At 45.4% G+C, this 24875-nt stretch overlaps 1 long non-coding RNA gene and 1 pseudogene across 3 annotated transcripts in view; one reads left to right on the top strand and one right to left on the bottom strand.

Annotated features, from left to right (window-relative positions):
- Window positions 1–24875, top strand: part of LOC308474141 — a 129765-nt gene that overhangs the window by 82745 nt on the left and 22145 nt on the right. The window lies entirely within an intron of this gene.
- On the bottom strand, window positions 1102–4397 carry LOC308481953 (pleckstrin homology-like domain family A member 2 pseudogene; annotated as a pseudogene). 2 transcript variants are annotated; one of them, XR_013991501.1, is made up of 2 exons: window positions 3459–4397; window positions 1102–1286 (listed from the first exon to the last, which is right to left on the bottom strand). The product of XR_013991501.1 is annotated as a pleckstrin homology-like domain family A member 2 pseudogene (transcript). The 2 variants fall into 2 exon arrangements; XR_013991512.1 differs by having other exon boundaries at window positions 1102–1289; window positions 3459–4075.

The raw sequence follows: 24875 nt of genomic DNA, 5'->3' as shown, positions 1-24875 counted from the left end.
TGAACATTCTGCTCTATCCTAGTTAGCAAATCACACAGGAAAATAGCCTCTGCCCTCCAAGCTCAAGGTGCCCCTCCATTGCTGTGCTCTACCCTTGTCTATGCTCTTGGTGTGGAACTTGATGGATGGCTCAAAAGGGAACTTGCTCAGATGGAGCTGAGAAAGCTAGTTCTCCATAGCAGTGAAGAGGTACCGCCTTCCACCGCAGTACAGTGGTATCTCGGGTTAAGAACTTAATTCGTTCCGGAGGTCCGTACTTAACCTGAAACTGTTCTTAACCTGAAGCACCACTTTAGCTAATGGGGCCTGCTGCTGCTGCCGCGCCACCGGAGCACGATTTCTGTTCTCTTCCTGAAGCAAAGTTCTTAACCTGAAGCGCTATTTCTGGATTAGCGGAGTCTGTAACCTGAAGCGTATGGTACGACTGTATGTTGCTTCGCTGAGCTATGTCACCAGACTGCAGCCACCTTAAGGCACCACACTGGTTCTCTGCATGCTACAGTGTAAACCGGGTAGGCTGACAGGTTTTTCTTGAAGTAAAGCCTTGGTCTGGTTAACCTATTGATTTCTTTTTATGATCCTGAGAAAGCATTCAGTGAACTGACCGCTGGTCTGACTCAGTTGGGCTGCTGCGCTTTTAAGACAGGCAAATGGGGCTACTCTACATGCCTTTCTATCCCATCCCCGGCAAGGCTGAGCCCCCACTCTTTATATCTGCAGACTCCTAAACACACATTTGCAATTCTGCTAATACAGGGGCTTTCCTTAGTAGTACCCCATTGTCAGGGGCAAGCAGAGAACCACATTTCCACATCTGCTGATAAATAAAACACTGCACCTCAGATATACAGTAATAAAAAAAGCATTTAATTTGGAATGGACATATTCAAATGCCAGAAGCAATTTTAAGACAAACATGTGCTTAAGGATATTTTATCAAAATAAATACAAATATAGATATTACAAATAATTTAAACTGGTTTTGCATCAGCAGGTGCTGAATATTCTTTGCATTTCATAAATAGAAAAACAATAGCATTTTTTGCAAAGCTAGGCATCCTGCTCACACAGCCATGCTTTGCCCTATGAGTCTTTTTAAAGAAAATGTAAAAAGTCTTTGGTCTGCAAATGCCTCTCGTAGAACAGCCTGGCCTCTTTGCTCAGCCACCTCATCAGACCTGGGAAGAAGCTGGGCACTCCATTCTCCTTTGCTTTCCTTCATTGGTGTCCTAATGTCCCGGTTCAGTCTAAAACAACTGATTTTCTTTGTCATCCAGAGGTACAGTCTGCTGAAAACAAGAGAAAAGCAAATTATTAGTGATGCAGCAGGACAAGCAAGCTAGTAGCAAAAATAATAATAATGCTAAACTAATAGCAAGACTGCCTTTTTAAAACCTCAGGGATACAGAAAGATCCTATAAAGAAGCATCTAATAGTGTCATCCTTTTCTGAGGCTTTGCCACCATAGGCTAGACTTTAGTAGTTCTGAACGTTTACTTACAGCACAGTCCTAAACACGGTCTCTTCAGAAGGCAATCCTACTGATTTCCATGGGGCTTATTCCCAAGGGAATGGAGTTAGGATTACAGCCTCAGGAACCCACTGAGGTCAAGTCATCCTACTACCAAATATACAGAGAAAATAAGAAGCTGCCTTAGACAAAGAGTCAGACCACTACACTCTGCGTGGCAACAGCTCTCTAGGATTCAGGCAGAGAGTTTTCCCCCCCATTCCAATGGGAAATGCTGGGAACTGAATCTGGGATCTTTTGCATGGAAAGCTGTGCTAGCTGGGGCTGAAAGGAGTTGTAGTTCAACACCAGGGCAGTACCAGGCTGGCAAAAGTTCTATTATGGCATATTAGCTTTGCTATAATAAACACGTTAGTCTCTAAGCTGCCACAAGACTCTCTGCTGGTTTTCCTGCAACAGACTAACATAGCTACTCCTATGCAAATTATTGCCTCCTGTTAAGTTATTTGGGTCAAATAATAATTTGAGTAATAGCACAAATAGACACCCCCCAAACTCTACTGCAGAGACTCTCTGCAATGAGTTCTTAGTGCAAAACTCACAACATCCCAACCCTCCTGCAAATATCTATTCTCATCCAGATGACTTGTAATAACCAAACTATCAAAACCAAGGACAAGGAACATGGTATCCTCCACATTATGTTGGACTAAAAATCTCATCCTTGGCCACTAGCCATGCAGGCTGCATTTGATGGGAGTTGGAGTCTAACAACTCCTAGAGGGGTACAGTGTTCCTCATCCCAGGAATTCCTAAAAGTTTGAACAGCTCCTCTCTTCCAACACCCTGATCCTAACTTTTTTCTCCTTTTACTTGGAAGCGGATGAATGTCCCCATTTAAAAATAAATGGCAATTCCTGCCTGGAATATGGGTGTGTGCTGAAGCAGCACATTGGTCACACAGAAAAAGCCTTTGTCTGGGAGTTCGTTAAGAAGATCCCCAGATGCACACGGCTGTCACCCTCACTTTAGCCATTTATTCTGGATTACCTTTAACAAAGCCAGAAAGAGCCATTATTTGAGGAGGGCATAGCCCAGGAAGGCTTCCAGAGCCACCTAGCCTCTTACTACTCCTTAAATGGCACCAGCTGAATTACACGAAAAGTCAAAATGCAGCTTCATTTTTTATTTTTTGCAGACTGCCTGGCCCCACTGCAGTTTCAGAGTTCTGCTTCCTTGGCAGATGCACACATTATGCCAATCCTAAATGTGGGAGGAAACCAAGTATTCTCATTTAAAATGATTAGTTCATCCCCAGTTTAAGCTGATGGAATTTAGGCGGTTTAAGACAAATGCTCCAGTTAACTTCAGCGGTACCTTGGTTTACGAACTTAATCCGTTCCGGAAGTCCGTTCTTAAACCAAAGCGTTCTTAAACCAAGGTGTGCTTTCCCATAGCAGTGGGGGACTCAATTTACAAATGGAACACACTCAACAGGAAGCGGAACATAGTCTGCTTCCAAGGCAAACTTCACAAACCAAAACACCCACTTTTGGGTTTGCAGCGTTCTTAATCCAAGTTTTTCATAAACTAAGCTGTTCTTAAACCAAGGTACCACTGAAGTGTGTTACTGTTCACTGACGCTAATCTACTGTTAGTCAATAATCTGCAAAATCATCATCTAGAACCAAGCTCTGCTGCCCACAGGGAGGTTACGCGCAACAGATTCCACCGAATCGCTTTCTCAACCCACGATAAATTCTGTACGGGGTAAGAAGGGGAAGGCCACTGAATTGCATACAACTTTCCCAAAGTTGCGCTGGTTATCGACGGAGTGGTTGTGACCCAGCAGGCCCTATGAAGCAGAACAGGTCTTAGGGTTTTGATTCAGATTAATCGACTCAGAGGATCAATGAGTAAAGATGGGGAGGCGGGGAGGGGGCGAAGTCAGGGGGCAAACGAGACCAAGACGGCAGCACTCGCTCACCTTAGGTCACTCTCTCGCTCGGGGGCGCGCGCGTCGGGCTCAGGGGGCGCGCGCGAGGCGCCTGTCCCGGGTGGCGGCGGCCGCGTGCTCGGCGGCCTCCTGGCGGCTCTTGAAGTCCTCGATGGCGCGCTTGTTCTGGAAGTCGATGAGCGCCATGGTGATGGAGGCGTTCCAGCAGCTCTCGCCCGGGCACCGAAAGTCGATCTCCTTGCGGTCCGTCGTGACGATGGTGAAGTACACGTACTTGCCCGTCCGCTCCACGCAGTCCACCTTCTGGATGGAGCCGAAGCGCAGCTCCTTCCCGCCGCCGCCGCCGCTTCGGGCCTTGCCAGCCTCGGGCGAGAAGAGGCTCAGGCTGTCCTTGCTCAGCACCACCGCCTTCTTCTTCCACAGCTGGAAGAGGCTGTCGCTGCGCTTCTCCAGCTCGCCCTCGCGGATCACCTCCGACGGCGACGCGCCGGCCGGGCCCTTCATGCTGCTGCCGCCGCTGCCCGCGCTTGCCAACAGAGCCGCCGCACCGAGATCGCCTCGAGGGACCAGCGCCAAGGCCACGCTCGCCTGCCCGCCTTGCTTGCCTGCCTGTCTTCCGACGGGGACGCTGGCCTCCGGCTCCGCAACGCCGCTGCTGCTCCTGCTTGGGCTGCTGCGCGCTCTCGCGGGCGAAGAACCGGCTGAGCCCTTTATGGCTTTGGGGCCGCCCAGGCCCCGCCCTGCCGGCGCACCTCCGCCCTCGCGAGGAGACCCGGGATGACTTGGGCGCTTCTTCCTGCCGCCCACTCGCTCCCTCAGCCCTTCACATAGCCCCCCGCCGCCGCCGCCCCCCTTCCCGCGGCCTCCCGGCGGAAGCGGATTGATCTTCAGCCCACCCTCGGGGCCGGGAGGCGCCTGGCACCGGCGGCTGTCAAAGCAGATCCTCCCTTCCTTTCCCTCCTCCAGGTCGCTTTCCCTTAGCCTTAGAGAGCAGCTCGTTTCCTATCTGCTGACGTGTTGGACTTGCCTTCTGTTCTTACTCTCCCCCCCCCCCCGCCATTAAAGCTTTCCAGGGGGTTTCCTGTTCCATCGGTTGGCAGTGGGTCAGGATCTGCTGATAGGTCTCTTGCGTGGCTTGCAGTAGATCAGCAAGGAGATCTACACACACACACACACCCCTAAATTAGGCTGATGAGTTTAAGGACTTTTGGGGGGAACGCTTGTGTTAACCTGCAGGATGCCTGAGTCTCTTCTAATCGCTGGGGTCCTGCATCCAGCAAGGGTTAAAATCTAATGGAGGACTCCATTGTTGAACTATGGTGGTCCTTAACACCACCAAAGTATGGGTCCATAGTATAACAAAGGAGGTTGTTCTGTGCTAGAGGGGAAATAGTTGGTGGGCGTCACCTGACTGGTAGTAAAGAACACAAAAATGCAGAGCTCTGTGAGCTGGGTGGAAGCAGGCAGAAGCTAGTGAATGAGAACCATGCTTGATTTTTCCTTGAATCCAAGGCTATGACTATGGGAGATGCAGGACCTTCTGTGATGTTAATGCTATGAGCCCCTCCACTGTAAGTTCAGGTTGAGTATATGTGTAAGTAACCCATATATCATGAAGACTCCACAGTCTCTGCTGTCCCTCTTTCCGAGGAAGCAGAATCTTAGGTAAGCACATGGAATCCCTGGAGTATCTTGCCCAAAATTGGTGCTGATTGCGGCTTTGCTTCTCTGCCACTGGCAGAGGGAGCAGACCAGGTAGGAACCTCACACTTCCTAAGGGCTGGGCCAGCTCTGTCCCCCTGTTTCCCCCATCAGCAGCCAGCTACATTTCCTTGCCTAATGGTAGGGCTCAGTTGTAAAATACAGGAGCCACTTTTGTAGAGTTGCCATATTTTGAAGAGCAAAAGAGAGGACACATTTGCCGATTTCTGCTTTTAACTATGGATCGCTATGACAACCCTACCCATAAAAAAGGACCTGTCCTGGAAAAAGAGGACATATGTGAACCCTACTTTTGAGGAATTAACATTCCTCATAGAGAGTGGAAAAGAATAAATAATTTGTGCTCTATGCGTGTGAACATATGAGGCTGCCTATCTCAGGCTTGAGGTTTCCTGAAGCAAAGGAAACTGAAGGAACGGCACTTAAGATAAAGAGGCCTAGTCCTCCTCCATGAGCCAGACCCAGCCCAGCAGCTGAATGAAATCTGGGAGGCGTTCCAAGGCTGCAGCTGACTCAGACATAGATAGTGGGCTAGGCAACAGCTGCATTCCTGGGGCCAGTCATCCTGTGAAGTTCAGGCAAGCCAGGGAGCGAGGGTGAGGAATAGGTGAGAGCAGAGGTAACCAACATGGTGCCCTCCAGAAAATGGTGGACTACAACTCCCAAGAGCCCCTGCCAGCACAACCAATGGTCAGGGATGATGTGAGTTGTAGTCCAGAAACTTCTGGCAGGCTCCCAGGGTGAGAGGCTGGAAGGAGAAAGGAAAGATCCCAGATAAGAGCTGGGAGGGGCTACTACCTTCTATGAATGTTAAGAACTACCTTTAAGAGAGGACATCATACCTTATTTTTACTTTTTGTAGCTGTTTTTGTTTTCATTTTCTAATTTACATTAGTTTTCTATATCTATATTGTGTCATGAAAAAACTTTAATAAAAACCTGAACACAGAAACTTGGCATCAGGTTGGCTACCCTGGAAGTTTGCCACCCTAGGCAGCCACCCAGTTCTCCTACTGGTTCAACCGACTTTTAGAGCAAAGCACCATGCCATTGCCCACATGTGGGTAAAACTGAGTCAGCTGGTGTCATAGTGCTGTCAGGTGACTGACAAAGTGGGTGGCTTCACCCACGTGTCATACCTGACCTGCAGGTCAAGATAAGCATCTGGCTTGCTGGCCAGGCCCAGTTCCCCACTCTTGTGTCCATCGCCTTCTGACTTGAGAGCAGAACACAGTACCCCTCTTGCACAGTTTTTGTCACACAGCTAAGCGCATTCCCTTTCCATTGTCCATAGTACAACCAACTTTTGCTAAATGGTGCCCACACCCGGAGGAGAGTCCCTCAATGTCTCACTGTTTTTTAAATCAACGTTTCCATTTCCCTCCCTACCCTTTTTATATTTTTATCCAGCTACCTTCAGTACAAACAGGCTGCATTGCAGTCAGAGCCCTTGGACAGGCTTTAAATTGACTTTGTGCACTTGGAAAGGCAACAGAAAAAAGGCATGAATGAAACCCAGATCAAGGCTGAGCAAAGGTCAGGTGTGCAGGCAGGCACATGTTTGCACACGCCCTGCTCCAGATGTCCTGTTTGAAATAATGGGTTTTCTTTCCTGGGAACCAGACGTTTGCTATGGGATTCTTGACTTTCGGTATTGTGCTGCTTTTCAAGGCCGCACCCAATTCATACTAGCACATATTGGTCATTCAAATGATGTGAGTGCTGTTCCTCCAGTCAGCCTACACATCTACCTACACTTGCTAGGGTTTTTTGTTGTTGGGTGGTCCTGAACAAAGCAGACTGCATAAGAGGTTTGGTGAATTGTTTGGGGATCCACAGTTGTGAAGCAAGAGGCAGCAGCATTTCTGGGATGATGAACTGATAGTATCTCACTGGACAAATCTGTCATTTTGGTTCTCTAGGGCTGTGTACACATTATACACTTAAAGTATGCGCATGCACAAAAAACTCACAAAAAAGTATCCTGAAACTGTAGTTTACCCCTCACATAGCTACAATTTGCAGCACCCTTAACAAACTACAGTTCCCAGGATTCTTGCGGTGGGGATGAACATGTTTTAGATGTGGTTTAAAGGTATGGTGTGTACACAGCTTAAGTTTCTCATTTTTCGAGTCTTAAATTCAGTTCTCCACATTTCTGCAGCAATCAGCGTTTTAAAATTAAACATAAATCCTCATCAAGGTTTGTCAGCTTTTTAGTGCAAAACTATAGTAATAAGCATATATTTGTAGGCAGTTTTGACTAATAGACAAATTATTGCAAGCTAGTTCTCCTAATATCTTGCATTCTGTATGTTATTTTCACTAATACACACGTTTTATGCACATTTACCCCAATATGCATTTTGCACGTACTCTTTGGTTGGAGAACTGCACTTCAAAATTCAGACAAGTGTGGATTTTGAAGAATACCTGTGTTTCAGTTCACATATTGGATTGAGAAGTGCAAATTAGGTAGGTTCTCATTTAAATGCAAACAAAATCAAATGTCTCCTCCATCCCTATTCATCGCATTGAGGATATTGTTATGAGTTTGGTGGTGGGGAAGGCTGTATGCCAAGACTCTTCTAATGCTTGGGTACAGCAAGTGTTAAAATCTAAGCAATGGTTCAAATTCCTGAAATAGCCAGGCTAGCTTTCTGGTGTGATAATGGTCTTATAAATATGGGTCATTAAGGTAACAAAGGAAGTGGCTATGTGCCAGATAACAAATGGGTGCCCACCCTCTCTCAACTCATTGGTAGGTAGTTAGAAAAGACAAAGACCAGAGTTGAGTTGTGTGAGAGAGAGCTAGAAGCTGGAGGAAGAAACAGGCTGAAGCCTGTGAAGGAGAGATGCCTGATTTCTGCTCACATCCAAGGCTGTGGCTATGGGTGAAGCAAAACTCTCTTGGAATGTTAACACTGTGAACCCCTCTATCATAGGCTCAGGTGGTATATATGTGTTATTAAACCATATATCATAAAGACGCAACCATTTCCACTATATCTCATTCCAAAGGAAACATGAACCCTGGATAAACGCTACCTGGAATCCCTTGAGTCTTGCATCACTTGGAGATTGGGATGGCGTACAACAACATCATGCTTATTGAGAAATGGAGGAGTCTTGAGAATGGGAAATGCAATAATTGGTGTGCCAGAAATTGCCAATTTCTAAAGTTTGGGCTACTTAACCTGAAACCAGCTCCATAATCAAAAGCTCCAAAGCTCCATTATGAACAACCTTTCTGCTGGTATATGAGTTGGTATATGAGTATGTTGAAAGCATATCTCACACAAGGGCGTTCTATCATGCAGAGAAGCAGAAGTCACTTCCATCCTGTACACCTGCATGAGCTTTGACAGCTGGATTTGCCTGCATTTTAACAGTTGGCTGGTTTCTCAATCCATGCCCAGTTGACAAAGGAGCCCATCAATTCTGATAAAAGTAAGTTTTTCAAAAACAGGAAAGGGAATTGAGAAGATTAGAATTCAGGCAGCATTTTTGAACACCTTGAAACAAATGAATCTTGGAGCTGTATTCATTTTTTGGGTGTGTCTGGGGGCAGGGGCAGGGAGGTCCTGCATGAGCAAATGTCATGCTGGACAGGGTGAAAGGCTTTTTGCTGAAGGAATTTTGCCTTTTCCTGCTTCTTAAATGCCTTGAAAATACAGGTTTCTATTATAAAAAATTCAATTTTACATTTAAAACAGCAAATTTTCACCTTGGATTTTTTTCCCCCAAATCATGCTTGCACTTGGCTGCTCTGGTGCAAGTGTAGCTGGCAATTACAGAGCCAGATGTTATTTAGGTTTCTGGGTTTTTAAAAAAATATGGTTTCCATAAGAGATTCTGGTGATAACACACAATGGCCATCAACCCACCTTTTTATAAATTTTGGTCCTTTGGAGTCAAATAAATGAGTGAAGTGCAGAACAAGTCAGGAGCTTAAAGGAGGAACCCTACCCCTGCCCATCACAGAGAGGTGTGTTGACTGCAGGATAATCTGCCTGCTGCCCAACCCACCCCTGGATGGAAGGTAAAGGCTGGTTCTTAAAGGGTGGCCTTCTCGTTGACCTTACCCTATGATTGCCTGCTGGCTAGACAGCTGGAAAGTGGTAACTAGGCCAATTGTATTCGACAGAGCCAATGTGTCTTCTGCATTGCAGCAGTGAAAGAGTCGAAGGCATGTACATGGCTGGCAAAGCACTGTTTTCACAGCAGCAGGGAGTTCTTGGGTGCGGCAGGTGCTTTGCAAGTTCTGTGGGAGGGGGTCAGCTCATGGGATCGCCTTGTCTTGCCACAGCCCCGTCAATGAATTTACTTAAGTTTTCGTTAGGACAGTAGAAACCAACATATCCTATCATTAACCACCTTGCCTTTTTGCTAAGGCCAAGCAGGATTCAAAAGTGCAGTATGAGAGAGTCCAAGTTACGCAGGCTTCTTCCCTGGTTGGTAGGATGAGCAGATGAAAGGTGTCCCTTAAACAGTTTCGTAATAGTTCCCCCCTATGACTGCCCTGGTCAAAGCTCCTTCCTTTACATCCAGTGCCAGGGGTCAGTCCTGCCTTTTTGCAGAAAGAATCCAGCCTAAATTAAGTGGTTTTCAGCTGTAATACTATAAGGGAATATGAAAAATGGATTATTAATAGGTAAAAGTTTAACATTACAATATTTTAAGATTAAAGACTAGGATAAACAAAGAGGGTAAGGATTTGCTGAACCAACAAACCGAACTGGAATACAAAAAAGGGAGGCGTGAGGAGGTCCGGGAAATAAGCTAATGAAAAATAAGTAATGGAAAGATTGAGTTCTTTTTAATCATTTTTATTTTGTATTTTCTTCTTTTTTTATTTTTATTTTGTAATACTTTGAAAATCTCAATAAATATCTTATAAAAAAAAAGAATCCAGCCTTAATCTTGCCCACTGTTTTGTGGCATTTTGATGGCTCCCTGTAGGTGTTCATAGACTTCACCATGCAAAGCGAATTGGCACTTGAGGATTGTTTCGCTTTCGCTCTCAAAGTGTAGATTTAATCTAAACGTTTTAATGGCAGTAGCAAAGAAACGCTAAAAGGACCGACCATTCAGAATTATCTGCTGAGCCAAAGGAATAAAGGTCCAAAGTGCAAGTGCAAATCCTGAATGGCAGGTTTTTCATTACTGCGGAAAGAGAGGTATTTATTGCCCAGTTCACCAGGCCAGGAATGTGGCATTGAGAGAGATGTGCACACAGACACGAGAAAGAGATTGTTTTATAGCTGGCAACACAGATCATGGAGGAGACAGAGGAGGGGGAGGGAGCAGAAACTGGGACTGTGGCTTTTGGAAAGACAAGCCGGTATAATACAGAAAAGCAAACAGGACGGCATGTGTGTCTGTGACCCATGTTCATACAGAGAGCTGTTGCAGGAATTTATGTATAGGTGTGTGGGGGGGTGCCCCTCCAGCAGATATCATGCACATGCAGCCCACTACCAAAATCAGCACAATCACTTATGTGACTTTTGTGACTTGTCCCCACAAAACACTTCATCACAGTTTCTTCCTATCTTTTCAAAGGGCCTCTGCTGCACAATACCAAATGTAAGAATTCACTGATAAATGTATCTATGTACTGGCTCACTGGGAAACCTTCAGAAATTCATACAGACATGTGAGCTCAGCTACTCAGCAGTCCCTCTGCCTGAGTGATTATTCCTGGCATCCTGATACCTGAGTGCCAGACAGGTAGCCATTCCAGAAATAACAAACCCAGATGAAGACAAAATGGTGTGGTTAATGTGGCTGGGAAACAGGAAAATGTAAATGTCTCTTTTGTTACACTTATGGGTGTTTGGTGGAGGGCAAGGGGAACCATTGGGCAGGGTCCAGGATGCTCAGATTACTGCCACCCTTTCATGATGTAACCATGATGTATTAGTGATGTAGTTTGGGGGGTGTAACATGGGGATTAGCAGCTAATAAAATTTTGGGTTCTCTTTTGTTCGGGGGCTTCCTTCTTGTTTCACCTGGTGGCAGGTGGGAGTCCTGTCACGACAGTCTTCAATAAAGACCAAGCCTACTGGCTGCTGTTTTGCTCTGGTCTTCCTAGCTGGTGTTCTTGTTTTTTTGTCCAAGGGAGCCCTCAGATTTCTCCGTTAACAGAGCAGAAGACTATGTGCCTCCTAGACTCAGGCATGCTGGTCATTAAGAAAGACAAAGAAAAGAGACAAAGAAAAGGCAGCTGTAAAAGCTGTCTTCCAAGTATGCAGCCCATGCATCTAAGCATCCCTGGGGTGGCTGCCTGTGTCTTTTGCTGTGGGTGGGGATATCCATTCCCATTTGTGGCCATTCATCACTGTGCACGACTACAGTGCAGTCCTATACATGTCTCCTCCGAGAATCAGTAGGGCTTACTCCCAGGGAAGTGGGCATAAGGTTGCAGCCTGGAGCTGGATTGGGCCTGTGCATTCTGGGATTTGCAGCTCTTTCAGTGGATTTCTGTGTGTAAGTTCTTTTAAGTTGCCTGTGGCAAAAAAGCAGCCAATAAATTTAATAAAAATAAAAATAATGGCGGCTGTACTAAAATGTTTACACTATAGATCAGGGGTAGGGGACTTTTTTTGACCTGTGGGTCACTTTTGCCGACAGGAAATGTTCTATGGTAGTGAAGAGTAGGGTCGGAGGTATTTAGTGCATGGGACTAGAGACAGATGTGGGTGGAGTAACAAATGCGATTCTTATCTTCATACAGTAGGCTAAATAGAAACCAGAGTGTCAGCCGCAGGAAAATCCTGCTCTGCCGACTCCTCTGGTTATGGTGGCATGATGGGAATTGTAGTTCAACAGCATTTGGAGGACACCATGTTCAGGAAGGCTGTGCTATTTATATGATACTTTGCTCGTTGGCAGAGTGGATTTGCAGAGCTGCTTCCGCCTAATTAAGGGAGGAGCCAGAGTCCAGGGATTGTGACAATTACTGTCACCACCTGACACTGCAATTAAAAACTTCCATTACTTTCCATGTAGCTTGCCTGGGTTGGTGCTTTGGGAACTGGATTACTTACAAATGCAGGCAACCAGCGCGTTCCAAGTCTAAGAAAGAATACATTCGGATCTACATAATAATAGCAGCTGTCACAGGCCAGACTGGGGGGGGGGGGAGGGAATCAAATACTTTAACTACAACCATTTCTCTCCCCCCGCCCCCAAAAAACCAACAACATAAAGTTCCTACCCTACTGCGTTTATATTCCAAGACTATAGGATAGTTAGGTGCATGAAGAGCACTGCACATTTGTAACTTCAGCTCTGCTGTATCCTTGACACACTCTCACACTACGTACATTCTTAGCATTGACTTCAAATTCCTGGCAAGCTGGCCTGCAATTCCTGTTCTGTGGACTCTCCTGATTATGATGGCATGACCAGCTCGCAGCATTTCCTGCAAACTGCTTTGGATGATTGGCACTTGGCACAATTCCACACAGTTCACTTTTCCAAAGAGTGATATGATTCCTTATTTTAAACACGACACTGTTTTCCCTGGTGAAACCCTCCTGCACCACATACGGGGAGCAAATTGCCTGCAAGGAAATTTGCAAGGTGTTTGATGCAAAGCCCACTGAAGGAAAAATTCAATGAGCCAAACCACTTTCAGTTTACCAAGTTCAGGATCACATTCACTCAAGCTGCAAACCACTACAGTATCATGGCTGTGAAAGATCATGGCCTTAGAGATGTGTTATTTTGGCAGTATAGATATAGTATATTGTGTTTACTTCATACTACCTTGGAGCTGGGTGATTGTCAGTGGGAGAGGGCTGGACCTCAGCCCCAGATTTGTGTATTCACCTGAATAGACAAATGAGGTCAGTGCAACTGAAGGTACAATTCGATGTTGCAAAATACCCAAGCAGAAACTAATAATGATGATGATGATGATGATGATGTCCATGGAATGGAACTTTCCTTTCCTTCCAGATTTCAACAAGGGAAGATATCTGTTGTTTGTGGAACATTAAGGGTAGAGATTTCAGTTGTGCTGTGGCCACAAGGGAAGCCACTAAGATTCCATTGCAATCGTTGATTTAACTCCCACTCTGTGTCAGAAGCTGTTAATCTCTTGCTGGCAGCCTCTCAATGGTCAGTTTTTGAAAGGCACTTCAACATGTGAGCAGGGGCACCATTTCAGATGTCAGCGAGCAAATGGTTGAAAAAGACCTGCTGCCGAACACATTCAACATTTAAACTGTTGAAGGGAGGGAGGGAGGGAGGGAGGGAGGAAGCTAGTGTATTCTAAGACCACGTGAGGTGATTATTTTGTTATTCTATCAATGCAGATCAACAAGTCATCTTTTTTAAAAAAACAACCCAAAGCTAATCTATTTCTGCCTTTGGTTTGTATGCCTAGTGTACAGGCCGTTCACTTATTTATTTTACAATAGACACTCAGAAGAGGAAGATGGGAAACTGCTTTATACTAAGGCTCCCTCCCTCCAGACCCCCTTTCATGATAGGGCTGGGGTAGGTGAGCCACAGCAATGCCCATGTCAGGAAGGTGTCTCTTCCCTGCTCCACCTGCTGTTACTGTTATATACTCTACTCTGGCAGCAGCTCTTGGGGTGGGGGGCATGTCTCAGGAATATGTCTTTCCCTCCAACTGCTTTTTGGTTCTCTTAGCTAGAGATGGCAAGGTTTGACCCTGGGACTATTTTCATGCAAAGCCTATGCTTGGCGACACTGAGCTATGACCAGAGATTTAGGTGCTCCTTAGAAATAATTGTGTGTAAGGCTGCAGCCTCAACACTATAGCAGTATGTATACAAGAAGAGGGGTGGGCGGGAGGTAGCTCAAGGGAGAAATTGTTCCTATGGGATTTCTCAGTGGAAGGAATCCTTTCCTTCCTTCTCTCTTGCCTTCTCTAGACTGAAAATCTGCTTGCGTGTATCGCATAGTGTAAATACATTAGTATGCATGCTTGCGACTGAAAATTGCACACACCCTCTCGCGTATGATAAATTGTTCTAATGCAGGCATCGACTGATCCACTTGGTGTGCCTAATGATTTATGGATTCACTCCTGCCTGAAAGATGCCCCAGTAAGCATATGGTTGGGTAATTTATTATTTTCACCAAAGAAACCAGAACAGAACAAGTAGAATAGCTTGACAACACAAGGCATTTACAGGTCCCAGGTGCTCCATGTTGGAACCTCTGCTTTTCCTTTTAAGTTGATGAGATAAGCATGGCACAGCAGGTTTGGCCCCTTGGTGTTTGCTAATTCAATATTGGTGGGTGGAGCAATCTCGTCAAGTTGCACTTTTCATCTTCCACCTCCATCGGGTATTCAGATCCTCTGAACACGCCTTGCTAACCAGCTTCTCTGGGGCATGTCACAGACTTTGCTTCCTTCCGTTGAGGGTTTTGAAATGCCCTGATGTAATGCCTCCTCAGTAATTTAAGAAACGGAAAGGTATTAGCAATCACCTGAGCAGGAGATTATGCGCTTTCCCAATGGTGCGCATGGGATGCGCCTCATCAACACTCTGCTATGCATGTGGGCCGCAGCAAAATTTTAATGATGAAGAAAAAAGAGCTGTAAAAAGGCAGACGGTGTGTCTGTTAAAAAGGACACGAAATTCAAATGTAAAAGTGGCAGGTGATGACTTCTGTAAGCAGATGCTTTATATAGAATCAGCAAGAGTATATTTTGAGTAGACAAATTCATGGACGAGAAGGCTGACAATGGCTGTCTACTTCCTCCAGCATGCCTCTGAATTCCAGTTACTGAGAATAAGGAGTAGGAGAGAGCTATTTCACTCATGCTCTGCTCATCAACTTCCCGTAGGCATCTGGTTGGCCACTGTGAGAGGAAAATGCTGCACAAGATGGGCTCCTCTTGTGTTCTTTGGTTGAAAAGAAACTAGAGGAATTCTGGGATATCATCATGTGACTTCAGTAAATGTGATGCTCTGGAAATGGAGGACAGGAGGACAGGCCAAACCCTATACCTTATTTTTCAAACCTTGTGGGTGAAAAGTACAGAAGTGAAGCATGCCTCCTGTGGCAGCTAATGTTATCTACAGTAGTACCTCGGGTTACATACGCTTCAGGTTACATACGCTTCAGGTTACAGACTCCGCTAACCCAGAAATAGTACCTCAGGTTAAGAACTTTGCTTCAGGATGAGAACAGAAATTGCGTGGCGGCAACAGGAGGCCCCATTAGCTAAAGTGGTGCTTCAGGTTAAGAACAGTTTCAGGTTAAGAACAGACCTCTGGAATGAATTAAGTATTTAACCTGAGGTACCACTGTACTTAGGTTCATATGAGCAGTCATTCCATCCACTCCTGTGTATGTTTACTTAGGCTGTGTATGCACTATACTTTTGAAGCACATTCAAAACATACTCTTCCCCTCAGATAATTTTGGGCACGGTAGTTTTGTAGCACCCTGCTTGTGGTTAACGCTTAGCTGGAATGAAATATTCAACGCAGCAATAGAGAAATTAAAATAATAATTTATTTGTCAGACAAATAAATGAGAGGCACAGTGGTATATGGTTACCAAGCTCTGGCCTGGTCTCCTGCCATTATGGCCAGCACTTATATTCCCTCAGCCCAGCCCCCTTGCTCCTCCTTTGGCTGCCTCTGTCCAATCAGCCTGGTTGAATTTCCTATTGGCTGATTGCTATAACCAATCCTAAAAGATACACCCATTTCCTATTGCCTTTTATGGGATACAAAAAGCTATATATTCTTCTATCTATAAATGACAAATAAGTAGTCATATATCTTACATTTGTCTCAACAAGGAACCTTAATTACCAGCTCACCTCTTGCCCTCCTTGCCCTATTGCCCTCCAAAACAGATGGTTAATAGTTTTAAATTTTTATCTTAAACAGATGTCAGAGATCTTGGGTTCACATTCTCATGCATCATCAATGAAAGATCTCCTTTTTGGAGGTCTTTAAACAAAGGCCTGACAACCATATGTCAGGAGTGCTCGATGGCGTCTCCTGTCTGGCAGGGGGCTGGGCTCGTTTGCCCCTCTGGTCTCCTACAGCAATATGACTCTATGAAATAAGAATTTAACATTTCTTTCTTTCTAGATCCTTTGCATAATTACATTTAAGCCAGTATATTTCATACATTATCATAGATAGCTTTTTAGAAGAATAAACCTTCTCAAAGTAAAAGGAAGGAATAGTTTACAGCCTCAAAATAAAATAGGAAAAAAAGCCTCTTCTTCTGTTTACACTCCCCTTCTCCAGCCAGTTGCTTTCTTTTCCATTTGCTCTTGGCCTTTAACCTTAGGAAGATATGGCTCAAGTTTAATGGGAGGCACATGATGGGAGGCACATGGTTTTATTTTACTATTTACCAACTCTTAATTATGTAGGGTCAGTGTAACCTTGCTCTCAGCCTGTAATTCCCTTTTTACGACTTTGAGAATTGTTTTCTGCTATAAATCAGGGGGCCCCCTTGTCCAGGAGGATAAACATCTTGCCAAAGTACTTAGGCAGCTGGTCTTCTGCCTGGCATAAAACATTTGAAAATCTTTAAGCTCATTTTAAAATACAGACCCTAATCAAACTATAAGCCTTGATAAAAATGCAGGCTATGATTAGATGCCTCAGTTTGTTAAGGGTTTCTGGCAATTGTTGTTCTGCGAGGGGTAAACTACAGAGCCCAGGATTTGCGGGGGCAGAATGTGTTTCAAATCTGCTTTAAAGGTATGGTGTGTGCACAGCCTTAGAAGGGAGTCCCACTATGTTCAGTGGGGCTTACTCCCAAGAAAAAATGAAGACAATTGCACACTCTATGGTGGCTATCATCAAGTATTTTTCTTATAGACAAAACTTCAACGAATTGTTGCCTGAGGCACGCTGAAACTCAACTTACTGAAAACTTGACTCATATTTTAGCTGATCGGAAAAGTTGCTTTCATAGGGAAAATATTGCTCATCAGCAATGAGTTATTAAGAAAATGAAAGAGTAGATTAGTGGAACTGAGCTATCACATGATGCAATCCTGGGACTTCGCCTTGATTGTGTTTTGATTTCAGAGACTGCAAACTATTGAATAGTTATTAGTGTTATATATAATTGTCTCTATAAATATATAGTCAAATGTGGCTTAAGGGGCACCTTTCCAGACTAAATTTATGCCCAACACAATACATAGCCTGTGATCAATATCACTTATACAGTATAAGGATGCTCCCACCTTGACAGCAACTTACCATAAAACTGTAGCTTCATAATTATCATGTGCCATAATGTGTCTTTGCTGCTTTCTGCTCCTTTGTAGAGAGATCCTAGCTCAATGGTGGAGCATACAGAAGGTTCCAGCTAGGTTCAATGTACTTTTGTTGTTGTTGCTTAGTTGTTTAGTCGTGTCCGACTCTTCATGAACCCATGGACCAGAGCATGCCAGGCACTCCTGTCTTCCACTGCCTCCCACAGTTTGGTCAAACTCATGTTGGTGGCTTCAAGAACACTGTCCAACCATCTCATCCTCTGTCATCCCCTTCTCCTTGTGCCCTCAATATTTCCCAACATCAGGGTCTTTTCCAGGGAGTCTTCTCTTCTCATGAGGTGGCCAAAGTATTGGCACCTCAGCTTCACAATCTGTCCTTCCAGTGAGCACTTAGGGCCGATTTCCTTAAGAATGGATAGGTTTGATCTTCTTGCAGTCCATGGGACTCTCAAGAGTCTCCTCCAGCACCATAATTCAAAGCATCAATTCTTCAGCGATCAGCCTTCTTGATGGTCCAGCTCTCACTTCCATACATCACTACTGGGAAAACCATGGCTTTAACTATACGGACCTTTGTTGGCAAGGTGATGTCTCTGCTTTTTAAGATGCTGTCTAGGTTTGTCATTGCTTTTCTCCCAAGAAGCAGGAGTCTTTTAATTTGTGACTGCTGTCACCATCTGCAGTGATCATGGAGCCCAAGAAAGTAAAATCTCTCACTGCCTCCATTTCTTCCCCTTCTATTTGCCTGGAGTAGTTTGGATTTGATATCCCACTTTATCACTACCCTAAGGAGTCTCAAAGTGGCTAACAATCTCCTTTCCCTTCCTCCCCCACAACAAACACTCTGTGAGGTGAGTGGAGCTGAGAGACTTCAGAGAAGTGTGACTAGCCCAAGGTCACCCAGCAGCTGCATGTGGAGGAGCGGAGACGCGAACCCGGTTCACCAGATTATGAGGCCACCGCTCTTAACCACTACACCACACTGGCTCTCCAGTGGCCATGATCTTAGTTTTTTTTTTATGTTGAGCTTCAGACCATATTTTGTGCTCTCCTCTTTCACCCTCATTAAAAGTTTCTTTAATTCCTCCAATGTACTATGTTAGACAAATTCATGGAGGATGAGCTGTATGAGATCTCCAGGATCAAAGGCAGCAGGCTTTTGAATATGCTGTTGCTGTGGAACAACAGTGGGAGAGGGCTATTTCCCTCATGCCCTGCTTGTAGCCTGTCCAGAGACATCTGGTTGTCTGCTGTGTGAACCCAATGCTGGATGTTGCTTAGTATGATCCGCAGTGAGACCCAGACACCTGGAACCAGAGATCTCAGAAGGGAGGGTGTGGCTTCATGTCACATTTCGGCCCTGAACGTGTCAATTCATTTCAGAAATGTGGGACTGGGAAGAAAGGAATCCACAGTTAAGAAACCATCTGTAAAAGGTTTGCACTGTGATATGCGCACAATCAGTTCTTCAACATTGTGAGTGGATTTTTAAAAATCTGTGTGCAGATCATAACTGGCGGGTCCAAAGACTAGACCAGAGGTCAGCAAACTTTTTCAGCAGGGGGCCAGTCCACTGTCCCTCAGACATTGTTGGGGGCTGAAGTATATTCTGAAGGGGGGAAAATGAACGAATTCCTATGCCCCACAAATAACCTAGAGATGAACTTTAAGTAAAAGCACACATTCTACTCATGTAAAAACACACTGAGTCCCGGACCGTCCATGGGCTGGATTGGGCTGGATCCAGCCCCCGGGCCTTAGTTTGCCTTCCCATGGACTAGACCAATAGTCTTGTAATGGCTCTCAGTGTGTGGAGAGGTGGGTGTCTACAGTCCTCAGCTACAAGAAAAGTCTCCTGCTATTTTCCTGGATTTCTGAGATGGTGGGTGTAGAAGGGGGATTAGCCATAGATTCAGTGCCAGAGATTACAGATGATTGCATGTGCATAGAGTCACCATATGGTTTTGTGTTTTTTAAAGTTACTGCTACGTTGGTGATATAAAACCACCAATAAATCACTGAAATGAAACGGGCAGAATGGGTGAAAGGCAAGACTTGCCAGCAGATGGTCCTTGCACAGGTGTGGCACTCTGCCTGTGCACACAACAGGCTCTAGTGTGCCGCCTGAGTACACTCTGAGACCTTTGGAAAGTTAAGATAAGTTCCTTTGAACGGCCAGTCTTGCCCTTCCTGGATGTGGTTTCCCTACTTCAAGAGAGCTATCATCTGTCAACGCCCAAATTGCCTTCATGTGGCCGCAGAGTAGTTTATTTAACTCCAAAGTCCTTTTATGAATCAATTTGCAGTATGATTAGATATCCGAGGGAGGGAAGGGGGGCTGCCGAGCTCCATTCAGCCACCAAGACTGAGAATTAAAATGGGTGAGAGGGAAGGTAGGCATTTAAAAGAAGCAGGTGATGTCAGACTGAGCAAATTGGCTTGGAATGCTGAAGGGACTTCCCACCTTATCTACCTGCAGTCAATCAGATAAGAAGCCAGTATGCTAGTCTTATCTCTTATGAGTCATTGTTTCCTCTGCTTCGATTGTACTTTAATCTCAGCTACCTATTCTTATTGCCCATGGCAGGTGCCTCAACAATTCACCTTCAATGGACAAAGACTTGGAAGTGCTAAAAGTCCCTGTCTGACTTTACACCAACTGATTTACCCAAGTGCAGGGAAGCTCGGAAGGAAGAGAATGAAAGTTTATTCAGAGATTAGAAAGAGCTTTAAGATGGATGGGAGCCCATGCAAGATCTCCAAGTGTTGAACGGAAGAAAAAAGAAATCACAACATCTTAGGCTGTGTGGATGCAACCCCTCGCAACTCGTTCCTGCTTGGTACAGGAGCAGCTGAGGCATTTCTCCCTCCAGCAGGGACATGATCAGAGTAGGTGGAAGTCAAGTGCTGTTCGGTAGAATAAGTCAGATGTCCATCCTGAAAAAATGGGAGCGTGGCCTCCCTCCGAGGAGCCTGGCCACCCAGTGGGTCACCAGAACTACCCTCTAAATTGGGTTTGTCTGAAAGATGGCGGCTTGCCAAAGAACATCGAGTGAGTTTCAGAGCTAAATGGAGATTTAATTATGGGTTTCATATCCAAATTTCTAGCCATTGCATCTTGTGATGGAGAGATCCTCCTCCAGTCTTTAGCTATTGTTACAGAGAGAGCTGTGGATCCTGAGAAACATACCGTATTTTTCGCTCTATAAGACGCACCAGACCACAAGACGCACCTACTTTTTGGAGGAGGAAAACAAGAAAAAAAATATTCTGAATCTCAGAAGCCAGAACAGCAAGAGTGATCGCTGCACAGTGAAAGCAGCAATCACTCTTGCTGTTCTGGCTTCTGTGATGGGTGCGCAGCCTGCATTCGCTCCATAAGATGCACACACATTTCCGCTTACTTTTTAGGAGGGAAAAAGTGAGCTTTATAGAGCAAAAAATACGGTAAGTAAGGAGGGAGCAAAGAGTCTTGTAGCATCTTTATAGTGTTATAAGACACTTTGTTGTTTTTTCTGCAACACACTGGTAACATTGCAAGCCCTCTAGAATAATAATAATAATAATAGCCCCTACATGGCAAAGTTCTTTATTGCTGTGTTCCTTGACGGGCTTTTAGGAGAAGATGCAAATATGTTGTCTTTACCTCTTTTAGACTAGTTCAGCTGTGGGGAAACATTGCTCCCACCCCAAGATGTTTCTGAATTACAACTCTTACCATCCCTGGCTATCACCCATGCTTCCTGGGGCAACATCTGGAGAGCCAACGGTGCCCTACACCTGGACTAGATCCCTTCTATCTTTATGGATACAATGTTGATTTCTGCATTGTGGCCCTGCTTCTGCAGCAGCGGCAGCGGCAGCAGAAAGCAATTCCATTGCTGCTAAAACACTGCTGAGGTGTAACGCCTCAGTGTGGAAAGGAGAGGACCAACATTGCACCAGTGAAGTTCCCCCTCAGGACTATGCTATGACAAGACAAGTGCTGATCTTCCCATTCTCTTTCTCACACAGAGTCCTCTGTACAACCATATGCATGTCCCACTCACAGAGGGAAAGCATGAAGACTTGGGTGGAGTACAGGGAAGCCCAGAAAGGAATACTATTGTGTTGCCGTGGAGACATACCACACCCACAACAGAGTATGCTTAATGAATCACATAATTTGTACAGTAGTTTGCCGCAATACTCTCCCTGGGACTGGTTAGTCATACAATTCCATGCCATCCCCATCAGCCTTTTCCATGTCATTAGGGTGCCTTTCCTTATTGGTGCCCAAATCCTTGGCAATGTCAAAATCCTTAATTTTCTTGGGAAAGGCCTGCCAAGAGAGACAAGGCCCTTTCCTGGCAGGCTTATTGCATGCAGTTGCCAGCTTTTCAACTGGCCCCCGTAGACGGGCCTTTGAAGAGCTATTTGAATTACAGCTATGCACAGATGGTCGCACTGTGAAATCTTCACCTTCTAATTCTTGTATATCAGGCTGATTTTAAGGGCAAAGGAGGCTTGGCTGTGTTTTCCTTTCCTTTTTTACTCTGGCCAATTGGTAATCCCATTGTCCAGGTGTCTGTCAGCCTGAGAACAGCTGGTGTTAGCTCCACGTTGAAGAAGCCATATTTAAATGTGCATGAGTGTCAGGACCAGGAGTTAGGCAGAGGGCAGCAATAAAACAATAAAGGACACAGTGTCAGTGAAGTTAACTCTTTCGTCAAAGAAACAAAACAGCTCAGTCCTAGTGGTCACAGCAACCTTTCCCAGTAGGTCTTGCCCCAGTGAAGCAGTTGTGAGGATTGAAGGTCCCCACTTTCCCACCACTCTCTAAGTCTCTTTCTCCCGTGGTTCCTTCCCCAACAGCCTAAGGCTCCGTCATCTTGTCTCTCATTGCTCCACCCTTTTCATTTCTCTGCATGTTCTGGGAGACTAGGGGAAAGGGGAGCTTGTCTTAGCAGGAGGGGGAGATTCCCTGGCTTCTTCAGCAGCCTGTCTCCTACCTCTCGGCCCACCTCCTCTCCAGCCTCCGCTTCTGCCTCTGATTCTGGACTGCCCTCTGCCACAGCCTCTTCCTGCTCACTAAACCCTGTTAGCTCTTTGGCTTCCGACACCTCCTCCCAGTCTGCTCCCTCTTCTCCCTCTGACCACTCATTGTCATCCCACCACCAATCCCCTGGCTCTGAGCCTTCTTCCCCTGGTGGTTCCCCAGCTGGCCCCACTCCTCTGCATCCAGCCGGTCCATGACAATGAGCCTTCCAGTCTTTATTTGCAGCTAGTGTTGTTTTCTTTTCTTTCCAGCAAGGCTTGCTGCGCTGACCTTAAAAGTGGTTTGGCACATTTAGCTGGTTAAACTTTTGCTAACACACATCTCCCTTCCAGGGTGCCAGGCATAAGAAGAGGACAAAAGAAAAGAAGAAGAAAAGAAAAGTTGGCACAATACACAATGTATGTCAAAACAATACTGCCAACTTTTGAACTAGCCTCTGTGGCTTTGCTTTTAATGGGGACTTGATCTGCAGTAAGAAGCCCAACACTTTCCTTGGATGAAGCAGACCAGGGTTCAAATCCCTACTCAGCCATGAAGCTCACTGGGTGATCTTGGGCCAGTCACTGCCTCTCAGCCTACCTCAGAGGGTCGTTGTGAGGATAAAAACATTGGAGGAGGAGAATCATGTATGCCACCTTGAACTCCTTGGAGGGAAAGGCAGGGTAGAAATGGAATAATAAATCAGCAACAGCAGATCTGGGCTGGATCTAGACACACCAAAAACGCGATTCAGTTAAACATGTTGTAAACTTCATCAAGGGAACTCCAGTTGGTGAAAGGTGGGACTCCACAGTGCCATCTGGTGTCACAGTGTTATAACACATATAAAGCGTTTTTTCTTTACCAACGTAGCTGGAGAAAAAGACCACTGAGCAGCACACAAGGCACAAGAGTTTCCAGAATTCCCTTCAGCCAATGGCGTTTTGGGGATGCAAGTATCAAGAGATGCACCTGACTGGTTTAAAAAAGGGGATTTCTCTTCATTCCTCTTCCTCAAGGGTGGAGAGCATGGTTGCACATGCAAGAAGGGAAGCGATGGAAAGGGGCAGCGCCTTTGTATTCACAGGAGGGAAAGGGAGCATTAGTTTGTCATTGTGAAATGAGTGCTGCTGACAGTACAAGTTACATAAGGCAGACCGTGTTTGATTGTTGCAGAGTATCAGTTACATAAGATTACTTAGATTCATATGACATAATGTTGAAAATGTCCCTTCTTCTAAACTGTGTGTGTGTGTGTGACACATCTAAGAAGGCAGGAGCATGAGTTTGCACAGTTCAGTACAGGGAGACCCCTCTCCAGACCCTCACTATTTTTCAGGAGGGATTCAAGCACATGCTGGAAATTGTGCTTGTGTTTGTGTGTTTAATTACTTTTTGGAAAGGGACAGGGAAAGATCCTGAAAAGTGCAAGATGAATGAATAAGTAACAGAAAGTTGCATAACCACCATGCAAGCACACCAGGACAAATGTTCATAGGCATATAACCTCCCTGTGACCAAAGCAGGATAAATGTTCAGTAAAGACCAGGCATCGTATGCCCTCCAAATAAACTTTCTACGAGCAACTCAGAATGAATGCTCAATGAACAGGGTATCTGGATGAACCCACGTGGAATCAGTTCCGGAGGGGGCAGAGGAACCTTCTGCCCACAGCTCAGAGCAGGGAGAGTGGGAGCAGTGGTAATGCTTGAGATGAGAAGGCCAAAGAGTTTTGCTGGTATGCAACTGGAGAGTGTGGGAGCATAAGTCTTGGCGCATTAGCCAGCTCCCTTGGGGCTCAAGCATTTCACCCTTTCTACAGCAGCAGCACTGAACACTCTAATCCACAGGAAGCACCTTAGGGAATATATTGAGAAAATGGCAAGTTGCCTTATACCGAAGTCAGTCAAATGGTCCGTCTAGTTCAGTATCGTCTACATTGACTGGTAGCAGCTTTCCAGGGTTGCAGGCAGGAATGTCTCCCAGCCCTACCTGGAGATGCTGAGGATTAAAACTGGGACCTTCTGCATGCAAAGTAGATGCTCTACCACTGAACTATGGTCCTTCTTACAGTAGAAACTGGAGCAGGAACAGGCACTCTGTGGCCCTGCAGATATTACTGGGCTATAACTCACAACATCGCTGACCATTGGTGGAAGCTGGAGTCCAAGAACATCTTGATGGCCACAGCTTCCCCATCCCTGAATTTGAAGTAATGCACAGCTGCTTTTGGCTACCATCCCTTCCCCTTGTCCAAGTTGCACACATAGATTCTTCTTTATCTTTTATTAAAAAATAAATAAATCCTGAAATTGTGCAATTGCATCTTCACAAAGAGAAATTGGCACGGGTCCGACAAGAGAGGGCAGCAGCAACAGCACATGAGAGAAGAGCTCCTAGCAATTAAAGGTGTCTGCATACCTTTGCCCTTAATCCAACTCCTCAATGAATGCTGGCT

The sequence above is a fragment of the Podarcis pityusensis genome (genome assembly GCF_964106645.2).
Source record: "Podarcis pityusensis genome assembly, chromosome: 1".
Classification (NCBI taxonomy): Eukaryota; Metazoa; Chordata; class Lepidosauria; order Squamata; family Lacertidae; genus Podarcis; species Podarcis pityusensis.
The sequence above is the reverse complement of the archived record's forward strand: the minus strand, read 5'-3'. Positions and strand labels throughout refer to the sequence as shown.